Raw genomic sequence first — 8,186 nt, forward strand, 5'->3', positions numbered from 1 at the left:
ATTATTTAATAATGTGTATTTATGTTAAATGCCAGGGATTGAGCTTTCAAATAAGATTGGAGGGTGATGAGATTGCTAACTGTTCTGTGATAACTTGATGGTTAACCCCACTCAAGGCAATATTTCCTTTCTCATCAGGCGTGCCTTCTATAGTTTGCTCAAGTTGGGAACATTGTATTTCCCACTACGGATCAGTTGAGCAGTCAGTTGGTAGTAGTATGGCATTACTACAATGCCATGAGGTTTCACAACATATTATGTTACCTCCAGAGATGCCCTCTTGCTACCTCTAGCAAGCTAGAATAGCATCTTCATGTGCATAGCTGAGAATAGGTGATAGACAGTTCAAACAGGGTTAAATTACCCTTTAAGTTCCAGCATCCTGCTTCATGGTAGCTGTATCTCTTTGTAGTAGGGATTTAAATTGTGGAAGTGTAATGTGTGTTCCAAAAAGATAACTTGAGTCACTCTGGTTGTGGTCATTTGGTTGCACTCTGGAATACTTTGGAAGCATCCTTAAATATTTTGTTTCTCTTACCATAAAAAAGGACTGCAGTAATAACATACGTTACGTGGAGGTTGAATATGAGAGAAGGATATAAAATACTTTCATTGAGGCAAAATTTAGAACTGGAATCTTTGATCCTCTGTGCATGACCTGGTGTGTTCAGGAAAAGCAAACCCACCTTTTAAACAGAGTCAACCTAAGAAGGTTCTTTTTAAAGATGGAGAACACTGACCTGCAGTACATGTAGCCAGATGGCGCAGATGTCACTGCAACATTTGTTGTAATGCCTAAGTCACATGAAGTGTAGTGATGAATAGTGCTATCAATGAAAACTAGAAAATTGTTGTGTTTGTGTGGCAAAATGTTGGTATCGGGGCTACAAAGCCTGACTTCTATGAGAAGTTGCCAGAAGCTTCCCCTGTGTCTTCCTGTGACAGCTGACTCCAGGACAGACCCACCACTGGCCAAGGCCATGGTGATAGCACCACTGGAAATAATGTATTTAAGAAGTGGATGGGGAAAGCTGCACAACTGTGCTGGAGAAAGCAGCGAGAACATGTGAGAGACAGCTCTGCAGACACCAAGATGAGTGGAGGATGGGGAGAAAGTGCTTCAGGCACTTGAGCAGAGGTTCCCCTGCAGCCCATAGTGAAGACAATGGCAAGGCAGGCCATCCCTGTACAGCTCATGGAGGTGAATAGTGGATTAGATAACCACCTACAGCCCGTGAAGGACCCCACGTGTGAAGAAGACTGTAACATCATGGGAAAGCTGCATGGGGAGCAGACTTCTGATAGGCCCAGTGGGTCTGTGAAAAAAGATGAACTCACAATGGAGCAGGCTTCTGGCAGAATTTGTGACCTTGTGGGGGCCCCACGCTGCAGGAACAGTCTGCTTCTGAAGGACTCTATGCCAGCAGCAGTTCTGGAAGAACTGCAACCTTTGGGAAGGACTTATGTTGGAGAAGTTTGTGGAGGACTGTCTCTTGTGGGAAGCACCCCTTGCTGGCATGTGAGGAGTCCTCCCCCTGAGGAGGAAGGAGTGTCTGAGACAATGTCTGATGAACCAACCACAACCACCATTTCCCATCTGTCTGTGCTGCTTGTGGGAGGAGGTAGAAAAACCTGGGAGTGAAATTGGGCCTGGGAAGAATGGAGGAGTGGGGGAAAGATGTTCTCAGATTTGGATTTATTTTTCATTATCCTACTCTGAATTCTTTGGTATTAAATTAAATTCATTTTCTCCAAGCTTAGTTTCTTTTGTCAGTGATGGTAATTGGTGAGTGATCTCTCTCTGTCCTTGAGTCCCAAGCCTTTAGTAAAATTTTTCTCTCCTCTGTCCAGCTGGAGAAGGGAATGATAAAACAGCTTTGGTGGGCACCTGGCATCCAGCCAGGGGCAACTCACCACAACTGTTAGAAGAACTGGATCTGAAAAGGAAAGGTGCAGTTACATATATGAAAAATGAATGCAAAGTATCCAGTGGGGATTCTGAAGTTAGGTACAAAAGCAATGACTTTGTTACCTTTTAAAGGCTAGGACTATCTAGAACTCTATGATTCAAAAAATTAGAGCATCCTGAATAATACTGGAATATATCTAGACCTCCCTAAAGTGTACCTGTCTTGTGATGCTTCTGGGACTGTTCATCTAATGTAACAGGTAGTTCCTGTTTCTTTCCAGCCCTTTTCACTAAAAGTATCAGGTCAGATGCTCTATGAAAATGTCTGTGATTGAATTTCTGAGACTGAATATGGTTAACAGCCTTTTAAAATGCCTTAAACTGGTACATTCTTATTTGGTTTATCACTGCTAACCCAGTAAATATTGTTAATACTGAAGAATCAAGAATTGCCAAACCCTAATTATTTTGAATGAGGAAAATTTTCAGTCAGCATTTTATTGAAAACTTAACCAACCAACCAAGAAAAAAAAGCTCAGTAAAAGTGAGCATATTTCATGGGCTCTATTTTTTCAGGGATCTCATCTTCTCAAAGATATTTATGTTTTTCAAAGTTTTAATGTACCAGGCTAGAGCTAAGACATCTTAAAGGTTACACTGTGACTGAAATTTAAACTGAAATAATTTCAGTAAATAGGATTTCCTCGTGATTAATAATGAGTGGATCTCATATATCACCAGTTTTCTCTCATCACTCTTTCATTCAGAGGAAATTCTGTGCATCTTGAGAGAACTAATAAACACAAAATTAAACTAATGGCCTAATTCAGAACCCATCCACTGTTGATAATGGGGCATATGCATCTAATTAATTTATTTAGACTTGATGGGATAACCATCTTATAGGTAGAAGGATGTTTAATGAACAACAAGAGAACATGAACTCTGAGAATACGTGGATGCTGCACAGGAGTTTGGATCAGCTTGTCTGTGCTAAGGCTACACAGTACATTTTCTTTAGACATTAGTGAAGAAAAAGGAAAATATGTTTAGTGCAACAACTTTTCTGATTTATCATAAGTAGCAATGTAAGTTTAATTATAAAAAGTTGCAAGATTAAAACTAGGTGTTAACAAATGGGTGAGGAAATGTAGCTATTTAATAAACAACTTTTGACAAGAAGTGCTGTTCTTCCCTTGAGGGAACGGCATTAATAGAAAATGGCACTCAGTCACCTTTCAACTTGGAGATTACATTGGTTATCATAATACATTTCTAAGATCCTGCACAGAGAGATGCAGAATACTAATTCATGACAAACTCACTAATATTCTGGGGCATTCAGGTACATAGAAGAAATCCAAATTAATGTCAAGTTCATATTGGTGGCTGAGACACTAACATCACGTGATACAAGTTACATTCCAGGATGTACTTTTGAAGAACTCTATATCTGTATAGTAAGTCCTTACAGAGGATTAAATTAGAATCTAGTCTTTGTTATATAGTATGTAGCACAAAATATGGAGAGTATGTATCTAACATCTGTTTTTTTACAAAAAGTAACAGGATTGTTCTAGCTCTGAAGATCAGAATACTGGAAGTGTGCTAGGACTGGTCATTAAGGCAGTGATGACTTCGTTGTGGCAATATGTGTAGATCTTAGAAAGGGGTCCATGGAAGAAAACACCATAGGTCCCAGGGAGTTTACAGTTCAGCAATGTAGAGGGTTGAAATTACTCCCCCCAACTAATTTGGAGAATTGCCCCCCAGCAAAATTGCCAGACTAGCTCAGAAGGTTTTGGAAGCAAATGAAGCTGTATTTACAAGCAAACTACAATCTAGAAATATGAAATGCAATGAATATGTACAAAATACACAATATATGTACTACATATATGTACAATTTAAAAACAACACAGAAACTCCTCAGACCCCCCTGAGGATGGATCCAGGGGCCCCTCTCACCTCCTCCTTCCCATTACCTCACACAGTAGTCAAAGATACCCTGGGTAAGGCCACAGGAGAAAGGAAAGTTGCAAGCAGAAGCAACATATTCCCATTAGCAATCCAATTAATTATGTAGACCTTATCATTATTTTCCTTTTACATCCAATGGTGTGAGAAACATGTTCACTCTCCTAAAAATTTCATTGAGGGACAGTCTGTTAAAGGTTTATTTATAGTGTTGGGTACATGCCTTCCCACATGTACACGTTTCCTTCCCCCAGTGCGGGGCTTTATAACCTGCTCTCGTTACAGGACCCCTTCCCACACAACGTCTTGATTGGATCCTGCCACTGCATGTCAGGTGGTAGTCTTTCTGGTGGCCAGTGGATGAAGCCTCAGGGTTGAACTCTTGACCTCAAGTGCTGCTATGCAGTTGTCCCTTACACAAAATGCCCTTGGCTTCCATCCTGCAGGTGGACCCTCACGTTCTTCCTGCTCGCCTATACCCTAATTAGCTAAAGCAAAATTACTTCCCATATCTCTGTTTATCACAATCCACCCTCTTTTTTTATTCTTCCTTATTTTGTTGCAGCAGCACAAGCATCTTACTTCCAAGTTCAGAACCTCTGTAGCAGAGGCCTTGACAGCATGGTTACAGTTCAACCTACTAGGTGAATAATGCAGGGTAAAACAATTAACAGTAACATAAACCCAGCAATTACTAACATAACACTTTTCAAATCATCAAGAGTCCACCATTTTCCATAGCAAAGTTGAATGCCCTCCAGGTTTGGACTGGCACATGGCCATTATTTCCTGGATCCATCTGTTAGATTGAGACACTGTCCAATTCACTTTGTTACCTTAGTTCTCTTTATTTGAACACCACACAAAAATCTACTCTTTAAAAAAACAAACAGTACCCTTCAAGATTCTCTTTTGCTTCCCCCACCTCGAACATAGGCTGACAGTGTCCACTTCAACCACCAGTATTTAAGTTAGTTCTAATATAGCACCTGATTTAAATGGGATAGAACAAAGGTGCTTTCTTCTGCTCAACAGAGAGACTTCTTGCTCTCCACCGCTAGAGATTGGGTTGCTTGGAGTGGGACTCCATCTTAGGAAACCATTTAATAGCCATGAGTAGCTAGATTATTGCAAGGCAGCCATTCTGTGTGTCTTTCCCACAGGGCTGCAGGCCTCTAAAAGGAAACTGTAGCAGGGCCCAGCAACAATACCTGTCTGGCTTTGTGCAGCTGACTCCTGGCTACCAACACTCTGCTTTCAATCAGTGAAGTAAAAGCCAGATCCAGTCTCTTTATACCACCAGCAGCACCAATAGGGCAAGCAGGTCCAGTGGGGCCAGCACTGTCATTGCTTCTGCCAGCACCTTTCACTTGAGATCCACAGCTTTTGTTGGGGTACCACAGGCACTTCCACCCTTCCTTTTGATCTGCATCCTGCTCCTCTGAAACTCTTCTCTAACTGTTAACATGAATATAAGAGGCTTCTTCCAGAGGATTAGTTTTAAAGGTTCCCCTTGGCTTTCCACCGTCCACTCTTCTGGGGGCCTTACTGGGCCCTTAACCTTAATCCATATGTGTCCACCCTTTTTCTTCTGTCCAAACTGCTGTTTTCCATAGTCAATAGGGTCTGGAAAGGTCCCACCCAGATTGGTTTTAACATATCCTCTTTCCATATTTCCACCATTACCCACTCTCCAGGCTAAAATTTTAGAGACAGCCCAGATCCTCAACAAGGCCAGGGGCAAACATTTTGTCCAGGGGAGTCTTGTTTCAACCATCAATTTAGATATTGCTTATTTTTAAAGTCTGATTCAGCCTCTCAATCCTCCCAGAACTTTGAGGGTATCATGAGGTGTACGGGTCAGATTCTACACTAACCTGGAGGTAAAATGAATTCCCCTGTCCAGATCAATTCCTTCATACAATCTGTATCATGGGACTATTTGTTCCATCTCTGTACTGGCGGTAACTAGGTAAAATCCTGAATGGCCTGAAAAGCCAGAGGTCTTCCTCCAGGAACCATTTTTCCCATAACCCTCTTTACTATCCTTCTGGCATATCATAAAGCAATCCACCAATCACTTTGCCAAAGCCTATATTACAGTACAGCCATAATTTTTCAAAGACTGATCACATGAGGCTTATGTTCCCCAATGTGTGCTCTGGTGGAGCTGCAAAAGCACTTCTCGAGAAACTGCTTTATTTAACCGTTGTCTCCCATCTGGCAATACCCACTTCCCCTCAGCTGTCTTGGTTCCCCCAGTCTTTTTTGTGTCTTTCTCTTCTTCAGGAGAAAATATGGGAAATTGTTCCACTCCTTTAGTTTTTGGTATTAAGACCCATATTCTAACAGGTTTCTCTAAGGCTGCCACCTTAGCCTCTCTGTCAGCTATGTGATTTCCCTTAGCTTCATTCCTTTCTGGTGTCCATTCAGATGTACTATTGCCACTTCTTTTGATTCTATTTTGCCCTAGACTTGCATTCCTCTTTCCCTTCAGATTTTACAAATGCATGTCTCCCTTTTATCCCATCAATTACCACATATCCACTAAACCTTTTACCATCCAAAAACTGTGAGGACCCATCAAATCCTTCCCAACTTTCTCAAAACCTTGTCAGTACTCTTCTTGAAAGGTAAAATGAGGGTATTATATGGTGACATACAGGGTTCAAACAATTCATGACTCAATTATGGGCTTCAGTCCCTGCCTCCCTTCTCTAAATATAGTATATTGTCCAGCCCTCCCCTTTTGCCCCTAATACTATAGTATTTTTCTGTTCTGACACCAAGAGGTAGAGCCCCCAACACCCCTGTCTTTCTCCTGTGCTAACCTTGAATACTTGTTTAGGATATCTCTCTTAGAATGACCTGCTTCCTGTCCACAATCATAATTTATTCATTCCTCAGCCATTCCAGTCCTCCATCTTTTAAAATTTCTTTCATATGTCTGGACATGCATGCATAACAAAATTTGCCTTTAACACCTGCTGGCCGGTGGAATATTTTACCTCAGCCTCTGTAGCCACTCCGTTGGTGTTTCCTCTTCACCCTGTTTATCGTCAAATGCTTTACTTCTATTCAGTCCCCTTGGGACAACCTCTCTAATTCCCTTTATTATACAGTTTTTATAATCTATCATAAAGTACAATCATTACCAAAGCTACCTCCCAGAGAATACAAGCCAGCTTGTATCAGAATACTGGGACTTCTTAAAGAAGCAGACAGGCAGCTCTGCCCTTCTAACCCAATGGTCCCTGAACTCCCACAGTCTAGGACCCCAGGCTTTCCCTACTTCTCCCATGCAAGGAAGGATTCCCTGCCACACGGCAGCAGATGGAGCATCCTAAGAGCGATGCAGCCCAACCACAAGAAAACCCCATCTTCACTGCAGCCGAGAGGAGGCTAGGGGACCGGCGCAGGGCGTCAAGGCAGGGAGGCAAGTGGTCGCCGAGGCTTGGCCGGAGGTCAGACGGGCAGACCCTCTGCTGCAGCCTCGGTCTCGCATTCCCCCTCCTTCTCACGGCAGCCCTCGGCCCGCTGTGCTCACACGCAAGGGCCCATGGCAGCATACAGCGGAGTACGGTAACAAGCAAAGCCCCTCCCCCCCGCCGCAATCCCCCCTGCGGAATATCCCGGCCAGGGCCCGTCCCACAGGACTGACACTGCCCATGCTCCCATGCCCAACACGCCACTTGAAAAGAGGGGTGAGGTGAACCCGTCTGTAGGTTGGAACCGGGCAATGGCAGCAGATGCGCTGTCTGCACGCATAGCCTCCTTTCCCGCGCCACCGTCTCTGGTCATGCCTCGTCTCTCCCCAGCTCGTCCACCCAGCCAACAACCCGCAATGCCTCTTCCTAGCAGCACCCCCAGCACCAAGGAGAAGATCCCCCTCCCGGTTAAAGTCCCCCACCCGCAGGAACATGTTTAAATGTGGAAACAAAACTGAAAGCTCAAGGAAGAAAACAACCCGCCCTGGCCGAAAGCGGACACCCTGCTGAATGCAGCGAATCTGCCAAACCGCCACTCAACCGCTGCACTCCCGCGCACGTGCTGCCCGCTCTCCGTTCCCTGGCAGCCACCACGCCGCACTGCGCCGCGTTCCTGAGTTGCCATGAGGGCGGAGCAGCTTCGGAGGCTGATATCGCAGCCTCCTTACCTTCGTTTTAGAATTCCTTCATCTCCGTACGGGTGAGTCCTTTTCCCCGGGTGCAGGAAAGACCCTCCTGCCCATTTTGACAACATCCTCCCTAACAGAGTGGTTTTGGAGGAATGTCCAGGAGTATGTTCTTACTCCCACTTT

This window comes from Dryobates pubescens, chromosome Z (genome assembly GCF_014839835.1).
Source record: "Dryobates pubescens isolate bDryPub1 chromosome Z, bDryPub1.pri, whole genome shotgun sequence".
NCBI classification, from domain to species: domain Eukaryota; kingdom Metazoa; phylum Chordata; class Aves; order Piciformes; family Picidae; genus Dryobates; species Dryobates pubescens.